This window comes from Canis lupus, chromosome 29 (genome assembly GCF_048164855.1).
Source record: "Canis lupus baileyi chromosome 29, mCanLup2.hap1, whole genome shotgun sequence".
Classification (NCBI taxonomy): domain Eukaryota; kingdom Metazoa; phylum Chordata; class Mammalia; order Carnivora; family Canidae; genus Canis; species Canis lupus.
In genome coordinates, this window is record NC_132866.1 from 4,464,809 (window position 1) to 4,479,119 (window position 14,311).

Consider the following 14,311-nt stretch of genomic DNA (forward strand, 5'->3'; position numbering starts at 1 on the left):
AGGAGGAAGGGGAGCCAGGGAGGGGGCAGGGAGGGGACAGGGAGGGGGCAGGGAGGGGGCAGGCCCGACCACAGCCCCACAGCCGCTCCGGGGGACGCTGCTGCCCGTCGCCCTTGGCCGTGGTCTCCTCCGTACGCTGAAGTCAGGAGCAGACAGGAAGGCGCGAGAGTCTACGAGACGGGGGAGCCCGCTAGGAGAAGGCCTGGCAAAGGGCCCCACGCTCACGCTTCATCCTGTGCCACTCGCAGTCCTGAGGGCAGCCTCGCGCTCACGAGCACCGGCGTGGCCGGGGGCCCTGGATGAGCACGCACCGATTGGGATCTGCACAGAGAGGAGCAGCGGGCAGGTCCCAGCAGGAAAGGCCTCCTCGGTCCCCTGCAGATGACCCGGGGACCGCATGGCCACCTGCCACGAGGCCCCGGGCCCGCTCACCACCCCCGGGCCCCACGGCGAGCCCCAGCTGGGCGTTGCCAGCTGTCCCGGGGAGTCCCAGAGACAGACGGACTCACAGACACGGAAGCCCAGGCCCCAGGTAAAGGACGCAGAGCCGGGCCTGTGGACGTCGTCGCCCACAGCCGGCAGGTCTTGCATCCTGTATCTGCTGAACAACTGAACGACAGATGGGGACCGTGTACATGAGGCCAGCCGCCCCCAGGCCGGGCACCGCTGGAAATGCCCATGGCAGCTCTATTTGGTCTAGGCCCCGTCTGCCCCAAGCTGTCCTCCTCTTAAAATCAACCCTTTGGGGGCACCTGGGGGGCTCCGTCGGTGAAGCGTCTGCCTTCGGCTCAGGTCATGATCTCGGGGTCCTGGGATCGAGTCCCACGCCGGGCTCTCTGCTCAGTGGGGAGTCTGCTCCTCCCTCTGCCTTGCATACCCCCCCCACACACACACTCTACTTTTGCATGTGCTCTCTCTCTCATAAATAAATAAATAAATAAATAAATAAATAAATAAATAAATAAAATCTTTAAATGAAAATAAAAGCAACTTTGAACTGGCTCTCATGAAGTCATTAACACCAGGTCATCTGACAACGTTCCACTAGGACAGAAGGGGCCAGAAAAGGAGCGTGCAGGGGAGCAGAGCACACAGGAGACTGTCCAGGACAGAAGTCTCTCATTGAGACACTCAGATGCTCCCTTCCCGATGGCCTCACTTGGGTCCTGAGAGCTGTCAGCACCAGCCAGGGTGTTGGTCGGCCCTGCGAGGCATCAATCCCTCCCTCCTGCTGCCCCCGTGGCGGAAGGTCCTGACCTCATTCCTGGGCCCCTGTGGAAGCCCCAGTGTTCTCCAGCTTGGCATCGGGATTCCCAGGGGGCTTTGTAAAACACGCAGCTCCCCAACCTCACTGCACGCACACATGGTGCTCTGGGGCCTCCCCCGTGCCTCTGATGCAGGGCCTGCCAGAGGGAGCACCTGGGAGCCTTTCCCGGCCCCTCTCTGCACTCCCAGCTCATCTCTATCCATCCTGCACATCATCTTCTCCCTCCTCAGAGCTCTCCATGGCCTCCCCCAGCCCCGGGTTGGAGCCTGGGCCCTGCTAGACAGAGACCCTTCCCAGGCAGGCCATGCTCCCATCACTGTGCTCCCTCAGTGAAGCTGGGGTCCACCTCCCCACAGGCCCCATGTGCCCCTCACATCTTCCCCCCTTGGTCTTTCTGTGGGTTTAGTCCTCGCTTTGCCCTGCCCCCACTTGGGGGGTGGGGGGCTTCATTTCCTCTTTTCCAGAGCAAGCCCAGTGCTACTCCGACCTCACACGCTGCTGTATGCAGAGTGTGCTCACATATGAAAGTACTCGGAAGAGGCCTGACCGGGCAAGTGCCCCATCAATACAACAGTTTCTAGGATTATCACAGCTGTTGCTTTATTTACTGCCATAGCCACCCCCCACCAAAGAGAAGGGAGGACTGACCGCTCCACTATGTATGGGTTTCATGTGTCCACAGTCTTGGTGGTTCTCAGGTCTGAATTTTTTAAATGACATTAGGTCACAGAAAAGGGGTCAGGGATGTTCATGCTGTCTGCACAGATCGGCGGGGGGGGGGGGGGGCGGCCTGCTACATGCAGTGTGCGGTGTTCACAGAGTCTCCCAAGACCGGCACCCCAGGCTCGGCCCCAGCAGGCCTGAGGCTGCTCTATGTGCCAAGATGTCAAGCCTCAAAAGAAGGCATGATCTCCTCAAAACCCTTACAGATCACCGCCATACAGAAAACAACAACAGCAGCATCCATTACAAAGGCAAATAACCAGAATCGACGTCATCGATTCCTGCCTGGCACCGACCATCCATTCAGGATATGCTTTTCAATATAACAAATAATAAATCATTTGCTAGACAAAAGCATGCTACAGATAAGACACACACATGCGACGGCCTTCTAACGTACCCCGGGAAGCAATGCGCCAGACAAGCCACACCCCAAATAGGCCTGTTGTGACACAGGACAAGGAAGCAAGGGACGGATGCACAGCAGTGAGCTAATCACAGCTCACCTTCGGGGCCCGCTCAGGGTTAGATAAGGTGGGCTTTCGTCTCCCGGAACCTGACGAGGGGCCTCCATGTCCTGAGACCCCGGACAGTGTGTCAGACAGGGCAGGAAGGATGAAGGGGTCAGGGAGGTCAAGAAAAGAGGCACCCCGGGTCAGGACAGGGGGGCCTGGAGCAGAGAGTGTGACCTTGGGCAGGCCTCAGGCCCCTCATCACAGCTGGCAACGTGCTCAGACTCTACACAGGGACGTCCCAGTGTTTGCCAAGCCTCAGAGATGCCATCTAAGATGAAAAGGGAGAACTGGCTTTGGTTTCTGGCAAACTGAAAGGCTTGTACAGAAAACATATTTTTGGTTATCTAAAAACACACGAGCAAGGCTATTAAGAAATAGCTAGAAATGAGTAAAACCCTATTCTTTTTTATTTGATGATAATAAATGTAAGGGGTGGCCCTTGGGTGTGCAATGAGTTCAGTCTCCTGAGCACAGATGTACGGCTGAACTGCCAAGTCTTGGGTCGGTCCCAGGAACCGTTCTGGGGTCCAGCCCGATATGTGTACAATGAAGGGAGAAAAGGAATTTTTAATGCAACAGACATGCCATGATCTCTGACCACCGTGACTTTCGAGAATGTTTGACAAGCCAGGGAGCCCTCTGTAAAATTTCCTTCCTCCAGAAAGGAACACAGAACTGGTGATTCCCAGTTGGTCCAGGTCACTGGGGTTTGGACCAAAGGTTCTTTCGTGCTCACTGAGAAATCGGCGAAGGCACCCAACCAGGGTCAGAACTCCTCACGGGGGCAGCCTCGGGTCCCTCAGGCTAGAACTGGTGACTTTCCTCCCACTCTGCTGGGATGTTGAGCAGACTGGGATGCCCTACCACAAGACAGCTCCCCCCAACCCCCAGGCACAGTCTGCCTCTGGGACATTTCCTTTCCCCTGACCCCCAGAGCACCATTTTCCACCCCTTTTTTAAAAATTTTTATTTATTTATGATAGTCACACACAGAGAGAGAGAGAGAGGCAGAGACACAGGCAGAGGGAGAAGCAGGCTCCATGCACCGGGAGCCCGATGTGGGATTCGATCCCGGGTCTCCAGGATCGCGCCCTGGGCCAAAGGCAGGCGCCAAACTGCTGCGCCACCCAGGGATCCCTTCCACCCCTTTAGTAACTGTCATTGCTTCATATGGATTCTCCCCATAAGAGGAAATATAGAACAGGTTGCCCCAAGCTAGACTGAGGTCTATAAGGCAAGAGTCCTGGTTGCCAGAGAGAGAGCTCGGGGTGACTCCCAGTTTGAACCTGTCAGAGGCCAACGGTGGCCAACCACACGGAGCTTCATGAGCCCATTCTTATCCCACTCCCTATGAGCTGGCTCTTCCGATGACAACAGCCACAATTAAATGACTTACTCCATGTTACCATATTAGGAATACTGTCCAATGTGCACAGAGGTGCACTGTAACCAGAGTTTTTAATAAGAAGAAATTAGGATGATTAGCATAGTGAGGCACGCACATTATCTCAGCCACTTTGAAGAGACCCTAGCAGAGACAACTGCCCATGTCCAAGGAGTCCATTTGGGTCCCTTAGGGCAGCTCAAACTCAACCCATGATCTGAGCTCATCATCATCTCTCAAGATGTGTCTGGTCCAGATGCATGCAGTCTCCTCAGCTGAGAAGTATGGGGCTGCGGTCAGGCAAGTCTTTCTTGAAACTGTAAAACCCAACCCAACCCAAACCAAAAAAACCTGTGTGCACACATGCGTTTTTCTACAGAATGAATCTATAGTTTTCCTCAGAATCTCAAAGGCAGCCATGATTCCAAATAGGTTAGGAACTACGGGTCCAGGGGCGCCTGGGAGGCTCAGTCAGTTAAGCATCTGCCTTCCGCACAGGTCATGATCCCGGAGTCCTGGGATCGAGCCCTGCATCGAGCTCCCTGCTCAGCGGGGAGTCTGCTTCTCCCCCTGCCTCTCACCCTGCTCATGCTTTCTCTCTTGTTCACTCTGTCTCTTAAAAAAATAAATAAATAAATAAATAAATAAACAAATAAATAAATAAATAAAATCTTAAAAAAAAAACAAAAACTACCTGTCCATCAAGCAGACCCACACTCCTCAAGGGCTTACAAGTGTTTGCAGATTCCCAGATTTTCCAGCCTTCCTCTTGTCTCGTCCCCTCCATCCCTGGGCTCTGGCCCCACCCAGACCCCTGCTGCTCCCCAGACAGGACATGATACTTCTCACTGCTGGGCAAGCACACGGGAGCTCCTCTGTCTTGAATGGTCTAGCCCTGTTGGCTGCCAAGAAAATATCCTCGAAAACCAAGCCTGTTCTACCTGGCGAAGCCCCTCCAGGACCTCCTCCGCAAGCCCACCTCTGCGGCCGGCATCACGTTTCACACACCCTGGAAGTGGCGAGTGCCACCTCCCACGGACGTGGAACCCTCACAGGATAGGCACTGAGACTCTTTTTTTTAATGACTTCACTACTAACCACGGAGCGTGTACACGGCAGGGACCCAATTCATGTTTAACATTTCCAACCACCCCGTCTCGATCTTCTAGATGACCTCACGGAGTCTTGTAAATACTCCACACATTTGATGAAGACCAAGAAATATCCTTTGAAAGAATATTGTTGGCTGGCTCAGAGCGGACCCAGCTTGGCACGATGTGGCACAAAATTATTACATTTCTGGCTCTTGCATTCTTCTATGACACTGGGCCAAAACCAGGACTTTGCTCAAAGGAATCTAAATGGGCAGATTGATAACATCTCCAATAGATGCCTGAACTTTAGCTGATGTTTGCAACATTCGCAGAAAGTAATTTATTGAATTACTGATGCACTTAATAAAGTGCTGCCAGAGGCTTGGGAGACACAATGCTGAGTCAGCCTCACTTCAAAATTAAGGCCGGGGCTGGGTTCCTGTTTCAAAGTATTTTTACGTCCACTACTTAAACATTCAGCTGTTTATGAAACCAAGGACACTCCCAGAGCCAGAGAAACCACATCCTGAAAAAAGAAAGGAAAAAAAAAAAAAAAGCGCTAATTATAAGGATTAATGATCCTCGTAACAATGCAGGTTTGGGGATGACCTGAGCGAATGTGGCAGCAAAGGCCAGTTTCTGTTTGGTTAGCAAACGTCATGGTGCAGCCAAGATCACACGTGGGCTTATCTTTACCTGTTCAAGAAGCTGGAAAATTCTAATCTCTTTGGAAGAGCTTTCACCTGTTTTCTAGTCATTAATGCAGGTGCCCTGAGGCAACATTCTGGTAGCCCAGATAGGGTGGCTGTAGCTGCTTGAATGGAATAAAGAGACACAAATGTTCTGGCTTTTTGTGCGTTCACGGCGATTTTGCCCTGTTATTGTGGGAGCGCTTCTGCTTCAGAGACTCAGAGTGTTTGGCTCTGAATGTTGGCTCCCCGTGCCGACGTCACCAAGAAGGCCACCCCTGTGCCCTCTGATACTGTCCCCGGCCACACCCTGGCCTGTAGCTCTTGACCACATGTGTCCAGCGTCCCCAGCTCCCATCTGAGCTGAAAGGGAATCGGGAGGCAGATGACAAATACTAGAAGAAAAGAACCTCAGGGATCCCTGGGTGGCGCAGCGGTTTGGCACCTGCCTTTGGCCCTGGGCGCGATCCTGGAGACCCGGGATCGAATCCCACGTCGGGCTCCCGGTGCATGGACCCTGCTTCTCCCTCTGCCTGTGTCTCTGCCTCTCTCTCTCTCTCTCTGTGACTATCATAAATAAATAAAAATTAAAAAAAAAGAACCTCAGTATCTGAGTCTCTCTGTGTCTCTCCCTCCATGTCTCTGTGTCTCTACCTCTATCTATGTGTCTCTGTCTCTGCGTCTCTCTTTGTCTCTCTGAATCTCTGTCTTTATCTCTACTTCTCTGTGTGTCTCTTTGTCTCTTGGTATTTTTATCTCTTTATCTCTATCTCTGCCTGTGTCTCTGTCTCTGTGCATCTCTCTTTGTGTCTCTGTGTCTCTGCTTCTGTCTCTCTCCTCTCTTACTTTCTCTTCTATATGCACAACAGTGGAGAAGTGCATTGTAGACAGGAAAGCTCTGGAAAGAGACACAAACATCTGTAGGAACAGCTCTGCTAAATACCGACCTTTTAGCTTAATTCTCCAGCACCTGTTTCTGGAATCTAGAAAGTGAGCCGGAGCATTCTGTAGGGAGGATCTACTTTTGTCTCCGTAGGGGAACATGGATTCTCCAAAGATCCATCCCTTTTTTTTTTTTTAGATTTTATTTATTTATTCCTGAGAGACACAGATAGGCAGAGAGAGAAGCAGGCTCCATGCAGGGAGCCGGATGTGGGACTCGATCCCGGACCCCAGGATCACACCCTGAGCTGAAGGCAGACGCTTAACCACTGAGCCACCCAGGCGTCCCAAGACCCATCCCATCTTAACCTCCCACTGAGCCACCCAGGCGTCCCAAGACCCATCCCATCTTAACCTCAAAGAGAGCCTTGCCTTTCATCAAAAGTGTGTTTTGTAACCCACTCGGGCCCTCTACTCATCTGCCTCCTTCAACTCTTCACCCCAAGCCCCCGGGGGGAGTCAGCACCAGAGCTCAGACGTGAGCCCACTCTGAAGACACAGCCCTTCCCACGGAGGGATTTCCACCTGTGCCACATCTCAAACAGCAAAATAAAAGCTTTAGCCCATGACCAGAATCCAGACGAGCAGACTGGGTGAGGTGGGGTGGGCCGCAGGCCATCGGGCCCGTGGGTGTCCACCTCTGAGGGTGGCCTTTTGAACTGGAGAAGAAAGGAAGACCAGAGCGCCCGCAGTTTAACGAGGAACCTGCCAGGACAGGAGCTTCCACTTGCCCGGGCTCCATGCCAGCAGTGGGCCCCCACCCTCCAAGGACACCCTGGGGTGCTGGCGAAGGAGTCAGGGCCAAGTCTGCCGCAAGCCAGCCGACAGGCCCACAAAAGGCCCACTACAGAGACACAGCCCGAGAAATGCAAAGTCCTTTTGGAGTGAGAAACAAAATTAAAAGGCTTCCAACAAAGGTCACTTAGAATAATACATTGTAATCCAGCAGCGATGTGAGAGGACATTCTGAAATCCTGGTTGAGGAGAAAAATGGAACTAATTTGCACCCTAGCGCAAAAATCGGTGACTAACATTCAGCTGGAAACGTCCAAATAGATTTACGGACATTAATAACCAAAAATTATGTCTGCATTTATAGAATGAAAATTAAGTGACTTGCCCTGAGGACAAAGCAAATGTGGCAGAGGAGAAAGGAGAGCCCGGACCGTGCCAATCCAAAGGCCGGCCACCCCGAGACGCCCGGGCGCACAGCAGGTCACTGACCATTTGGCAAGCTCTCGCCTGCGCTCCCCACACGTGACCTCAATCCAGCCACACGACAGCCCTGTCTGGGCAGTGTCACTGTCGCCATTGGATAGACAAGAAATCACACTGGGAAAAGGTCAGCCACTTGTCCAAAGCTTCAGTGTCAAGAGTCCCAATGTGACCCCATGCCCTGTGCTCCAAAGTCTGTGCTCCGAGCCTGGGACTGGAGCCCCTAGCACTGAAAAGCTCTGTTGGTTAGATTTGTTGCCGGTACTCAGACAAAGTAAAATCCTCACTGGGCGAGCCCTCTGCAAGCAGCATCCTCCACTCCCACCCTCCAATGTCTACACTTCACGTGCAAGGGCTGGATGCCCCGTGAGTCCCAGCACCACACAGGTGTCCCTCTGTCCCCAGAGAGGACCGTGCAGCCACTCACGTGCCTCAGGAGCCCCCTGAACACTGAACACTCATTCCAGGATGAGCCCACCTGCTGGACCAAACCCAGTGGTGCCACAACCCCAGCCTGGGGTCTAGACAACTTTTCTTTTCTTTTAGTATTTTATTTATTTATTTATTCATGAGAGACAGAGAGAGAGGCAGAGACACAGGCAGAGGGAGAAGCAGGCTCCATGCAGGGAGCCCAATGCAGGACTCAATCCCAGGACCCCAGGGTCACACCCTGAGCCAAAGGCAGACACTCAACCACTGAGCTACCCAGGCGCCCCTACACAACTTTTCCTATCATTTCTTCATTCCTCACCCAAGAAACACTGACATCAAAATACCTGTCCAAAAAACACTTCAGGTTTTTGGCATACAGTCAAACATCATTTTTTTTTCTCCTCACCTCCTGGTGGAGTTTATATTTGATTCTGGGCAAAAGAAAACTTTCTCACCTATTTGGTTATCTCATACAAGATACACTAATGGGCTGTATTAATTGGAAAGTCTTGTTTTATATTGGAAGGGTATTTTTTAAATTTATTTTTTATTGGTGTTCAATTTTCCAACATATAGAATAACACCCAGTGCTCGTCCCATCAAGTGCCCCCCTCAGTGCCCGTCACCCAGTCACCCCCACCCCCTGCCCACCTCCCTTTCTACCACCCCTAGTTCGTTTCCCAGAATTAGGAGACTCTCATGTTCTGTCTCCGTGGAAGGGTATTTTAAAATAAACATCCTTTAAAAATATTTATTTGGTTCCTATTTCAATGGGAATCAATATAAAAGTTGTTTGCCTGAAACACAGTGTTAAAATTTTTCTATTTCGTAAGCATAATCAGCCCTTTTGAAGTATTCGTGCAGTTAAAAGAAAGGCAAGAATGCCCACATTTCTGGCTCCGAGCCGGGTGCTGTCCCAGTTCAAAGAGGCTGTGAACCACATCAAAACTCCCGGAGCAGAACACCTGGATGGGGCGGACCCTGACAAGTGACATTTGGGGAACAGCAGCCAGACCAAGAGAAGAAAAGGAAGCTGGCCTGGTAATCCCCAAACTAGGGATCTTGCCGACAGCATCCAGCAGAAGCCCCCCACACTGTGCACCCATGTCTGCTAGAGGATTCGTAAAATTCGGTGAAACCCCTATTAGCTCAGATGTCACTGATCCAAAACCCCAACCAGCTAGAAGATTACCCAGCACTCTGCTTTGAGGAAAAAAATGCAGGTGACAAAATAATGAGAAACTAACCATCTAAAACAGATTTTTGGTATGTCCCGGGCCAGTATTTGACATAAAAGCGTGCTAAACGTGCCCATGAGCCACATCTGACTTTAGGTAGACCTGGTACCCAGGGCACAGAGAGAGAGATGTGGCCAGAAGGGGTGAGCTGAGAACGGGAGGCAGCCCCAGCAGAGGGACTGAGTCCTAGAGAGTCAGCAGCACTGCGAGCCCCAGGCGTGGAGAGGGTGAGGTTGGCCAATGTGCTGGAGCTACGAGGGGCTCAGGGGTGGCCCAGTGCCACACGTCCCTCTGTGCAGGTAAGAAATGCTCAGCTGTGCATGTTTCGGGGGTCCACAGCCCCATAGCTGGCATGCTCTATCCCATCTAGGAGCTGTTCTTTCGACCCCAGATCTATGCACCCGGTTCTAGCCCACACTGCTCCTTGGTTCTGGTTTACCTCACTTTTGTGTTGTCTCACCCACAGACTGGTCTAATCCAGCCCCCGAGCATAGGGGAATGTGCATAAAAAATTGCATGTCTGCCTCACAGACCGCTCTAACACTGCAGAGTCAACGGTGGGTGTTCCAGAATGGACTTGATCTTGGAGCACAGGTAGGTGGTGGCACTATGAGATTAAAATACTTAATCACACAAAATTTACATAATCATTCACACGATCATGCAAAAAATAAAGTTAGCCAGCGTGTCACACCTATTGGCTTGACCTAGCACTTTGGATGGCAGGCAAAACGTATCCACTAATATGAGTTCTGACTTCGTTCATTTAATTTATTCGTTCAAATTTCACTGGATCCTCATGGATGCAGTCCACAACTTTAGGTGTTTTAGGAGTTTTAGCCCAGCACAATTTACTGAGTGCCAGTCATCTGCCTGTACTGTATATGTACCACCTGTCACTCTCAAAATAGCCACGGGAGGTAGAGATGATCACTCCCATTCTACAGAGGAGAACACGGAGGGATCAGTTTCGAATAGCTCAGCCGAGGTTAGCACCAGAGCCAGGATTTATGTAAATCCATACCTCCACTCGAAGTCCAAACTCTCAGAGACCCACCTTCTACTCTAGGAGAGAGAAACTATTCGAAAAGCCAAGAGTCTGCTAAGTGCTCTAGGACAGGTGCAGTTAACCTTCTATGGAACTAAAGGGGAAAAGGGAAGGGGGATTTCCTTAGGTAGAGGGGTCAGGAAGGCTTAGAGGAGCCCAAGGCATTTGAAGTGGGCTGTGAGGTATAAATAGGAGTTTCTAAGATGGAGAAAAGGGAGGGGGAAGGCTCAGGAGACGCTACCTCCAAGGATGTGGAAAGCGTGGGGGCACCTCCAGGGAGTAGTGAGCATTGGTTCCCTAGGACAGAGCCCGCCTAAAGAACTGGAGATGCTCCTGAAACACACAGGTTCTCTCTTAGTGATAATGAAGTATTAGGAAGGCCCGTCTTTATCCTGATGGATACATCTGTTCCTATTTTGATAGCAGAAGCTCTCTAAGTATCACTCTAGTAAAGGAATGGGGTGGGGGGTAGCTTCCATGCTGTTCCCTCACTGCTCCCAAACCTGCCTCCTAGAGGTCATCTGGAGTGTCTCTGGTCCAGCGCAGTCATTTCAGCACACGTGTTCAGCATCACCAGAAGAAGTGGCAACGTAAGCCCTAGAGGGACCTCTCTCACCTCTCCACCATCCAGTCCAATCTACTGCGACACAAGTGTGTGGCTGCCCATCAACCACAACTGACATCCGCTAAAAGGACACAAATTCATCTGCCTCAGAGGATGAGCTCCTCAAATACTTCCTCGTTTGTCCACCTGCCCAATGACAGTTACGACGCACTCACTGCCAGGTGCTTGGCTGGACGTTAAGGATACAATATTGTCCTCAGGGAAACTAGAACCCAGCCTGTCCTTCTACAGCAGTGGGAGGTTGGTGTGATCAGATGGCTAAGGTGGGAAAACAGTGGGAAAGTGCTGGGCTGGTGGGGCTGGGGGCGCTGGGGGGCTCACAAGTTTGACCTTAGGAACTGTTGAGCTAAGGCACTGGATATTCCAGGAGAAACGTCAAGAGGGGCCGTGTGGGTGTGAGACTTGCTGGAGAGTGGTCTGGATCGGAAACTCATCTGACCTCCAAGGAGGGAGTTTTGATAAAAGGAGGTATGGGGACCAGGATGATGGCAGTGGACGCGGAGCCAAGTGGACCACTGGGGGCGGAGTGTGAAGGAGGCGTATGTTTTGACCAACCGAAACTCATTTCAGCTTCATTACTAACCACCTGGCAACTGCTGCGGATTCCTCAGGCATCGCCTTCCACACACCCCTCCGATGCACTTCCACCCCCGCCACTGCGGCCCCCCTCAGGAGTTGATGATTCGCACACATGTGTGAGAAGGGGCTTCTGTGTACAGCATGGGGACAAGGCTGCACTGCTTCATGCTCGCCCTGGGCCTCCGGGGGGTCCCAGAAGCCTCAAGGTGACAGCCGTTGCACTTCTCACAACTGATTTGGTGCAGGGGGTCGACGTGGTATGTCTCGGTACGTCTTCAAATCCTTTTTTTTTTTTTTTTCCGTCTTCAAATCTAAAACCAACCATTCATCCAACGACCTGGCCCTCTATAGGGACAAATCCAGCTTCTAGTTCATGTCAATGCACGGAGACTCTAGGGTTTTCTTCCTTGAGGAGGCTACTGAGCCACAGGTATCACAAACACCCGTGAACAAAGACCCGTGTCCCCGAGGTCACAGAGGCAGAGCCATGCCCGGGGAGGGCCAAGTGCCACTACAGGCCCTCTAGCTGACAGCACAGTCCCATCTCTGGGGCCTATTCCATGTCACCAGCTGGCCTTTTCCTCCCTAAAGGCCTAGAGTCTGTGCTCAAGAGCACAGACCCCAACAACATGTGCACACAAAGCGCTGCCCCATACCTGGTAGGCTGGGTGACCATGGCCGTCAGGAGCCAGCTGCGTGCACCCCACTGCATCATGCCCACCTTTGGTTGAATGTACTGGCTTGGGAGACACCCCCTCCACCTCTCCCTCCGCTCACAATTTAAATGGGCCTGAGTCTACTCTAGAGACAGAACTTCCTCAGTGGCAGGGGCACAAAGCCTCCAGGCACTCTGGGTCAAGGGGGCACTCGGGGTCAAGAGCTGACTGGACAGGATCCGGATTTCTAAACCGAGCCACCACCCCTGGCTGGTCACCACTCCCCTCCATGGGCTTCCCACCCTGTAACACCCAGAGCCCCGTCCTTCTTTCCCGGAGTTTCCAGCATTGCAACTCCCGTGGAGCGGTCCTCCTTTAAGACACATCCACACGGTTCTGCAAGCGGAACGTGCGCCCTTCTAGAAACGTTTGCCAGGCCAGGAATTTCGGGTCAGGTCCTGCAGGTCTGGCGGGGCTGGCCCTGCGTCTGCACCCCATGGCTTTCCCAGCCTTCCCCCTCCGTGCGGTCCCCAGGGCGGGGGGGAGGGGGGGTCCGCAGGTGCGCCCCGGGCCGACCTCGGGTCCGGGAGCCCTGACAGGTCACATCACCCACCCCGCCGACACTGCAGACGGGGTCGGGGTGCTCCCTGCAGCAGGTCTGCGCCCCCCGCCCCCCCGCCGCCGCGCGGACCCTCCCGCAGCATCCGCCGCGCGGCCCCCGCCCCGGCCCGAGTTGGCGCAACTCCGACTCACTTTCTCCAAAGGCTCCAGTCTCCGCCCGGCACCGTGTCGCCCCCGGCACACCCGTGGGACCCCCCGTCGCCCCCCCCCGCAGACACGCGCCCTGAGCGCCCGTTTCCCGGGTGGGGGGGGAGCGCGAGAGGCGCCCAGGCGGCGGCCAAGGGCGGGCGGGGGTTCGGGGGCGCCGCGGCCGGGGTCGCGCCCGGGGAGCCCCCCTGTCCCCCCCCCCCCCGCCCGCCGGGGACCGCGCTCCGAGAGCCGGCAGCGGGCGCCGCCCCTCCCTCGCTCCCTCCCCCGCTCCCTCCCTCGCTCCCGCCGGCCCGCTGTCCGCGCCCAGGGCGCACGGTCCCCGAGGGCGCGCGGTCCCCAGGGCGCAGGTCCCCAGGGCGCAGGTCCCCAGGGCGCACGGCCGCCGCCCCCCGCGCGCTCACCTCGGGGCCGCTCCGCCCGCGCCGCCGCGGCTCCGCATCTCCCGGGCGCCGGCCCGCAGCCCTCCCGGGCGCCCCTGGGTCCCCGCCGGCGCGAAGGCGGAGGCTGGGGGGGCCGCGCCGGGGCCGCGGGGTCCGGGCGCCGCTGGCGCCGCCTCCTGCCGCCCGCGGCCGAGCAGGAAATCTGCGCGGCCGGGTCCGGCCGCCGCCGCCGCCGCCGCCTCCACCTCCGCTGCCGCCCGGGCTCCGGCTCCGGCTCCGGCTCGGGCTCCGGCTGCGGCTCCGGCTCCGCGGCGGGGGCGGGGGCGGCGCAGCGAGGAGCGGGGGCGACGCCTGGTGTCCGGCGCGGGGAGCGCACCCCGGGCACCCGCCCCCCCTGGAAGCGCCCCGCCGCCCAGGCGGCTTCCGGGGAGCCCCTGGCCCGGCCGCCCACGGGGCGCGAACCGAGGACGGCAGGTGCGGCAGGTGCGGCAGGTGCGGCAGGTGCGGCAGGTGCGGCAGGTGCGGGAGAGGCCCTGCTGCCCGCCGCGGCCCCGGGCACCAGGAAGTGGCCCCGCGGCTGCTGCGGAGGAGCTTCGGCTCCCGCGGGCGCTGCAGGGGAGGGCGGGCACCCCGCACCGCTTCTGCTTCCGACAGCCCCCGAGAGCCTCCCCCAGCAGGTGTCCTCCTCCGTAAAGAGGGGGCAGCGGTGGCCCCTGGGGTGCTAAAGGGCTTGCTTGACCTGGAGGCAGTGTC

The 14,311-nt window shown here is 55.1% G+C and overlaps 1 protein-coding gene across 1 annotated transcript in view; it reads right to left on the reverse strand.

Moving 5' to 3' along the window:
* The window catches only part of PTPRE (protein tyrosine phosphatase receptor type E), a 158,425-nt gene extending 144,752 nt beyond the window's left edge, over positions 1–13,673 (reverse strand). Inside the window, exon 1 of the mRNA XM_072804878.1 lies at positions 13,580–13,673. The gene's annotated coding sequence lies outside the window, so the exon portion shown is untranslated. The remainder of the gene's footprint in view (positions 1–13,579) is intronic.
* Positions 13,674–14,311: the final 638 nt, after the last annotated feature.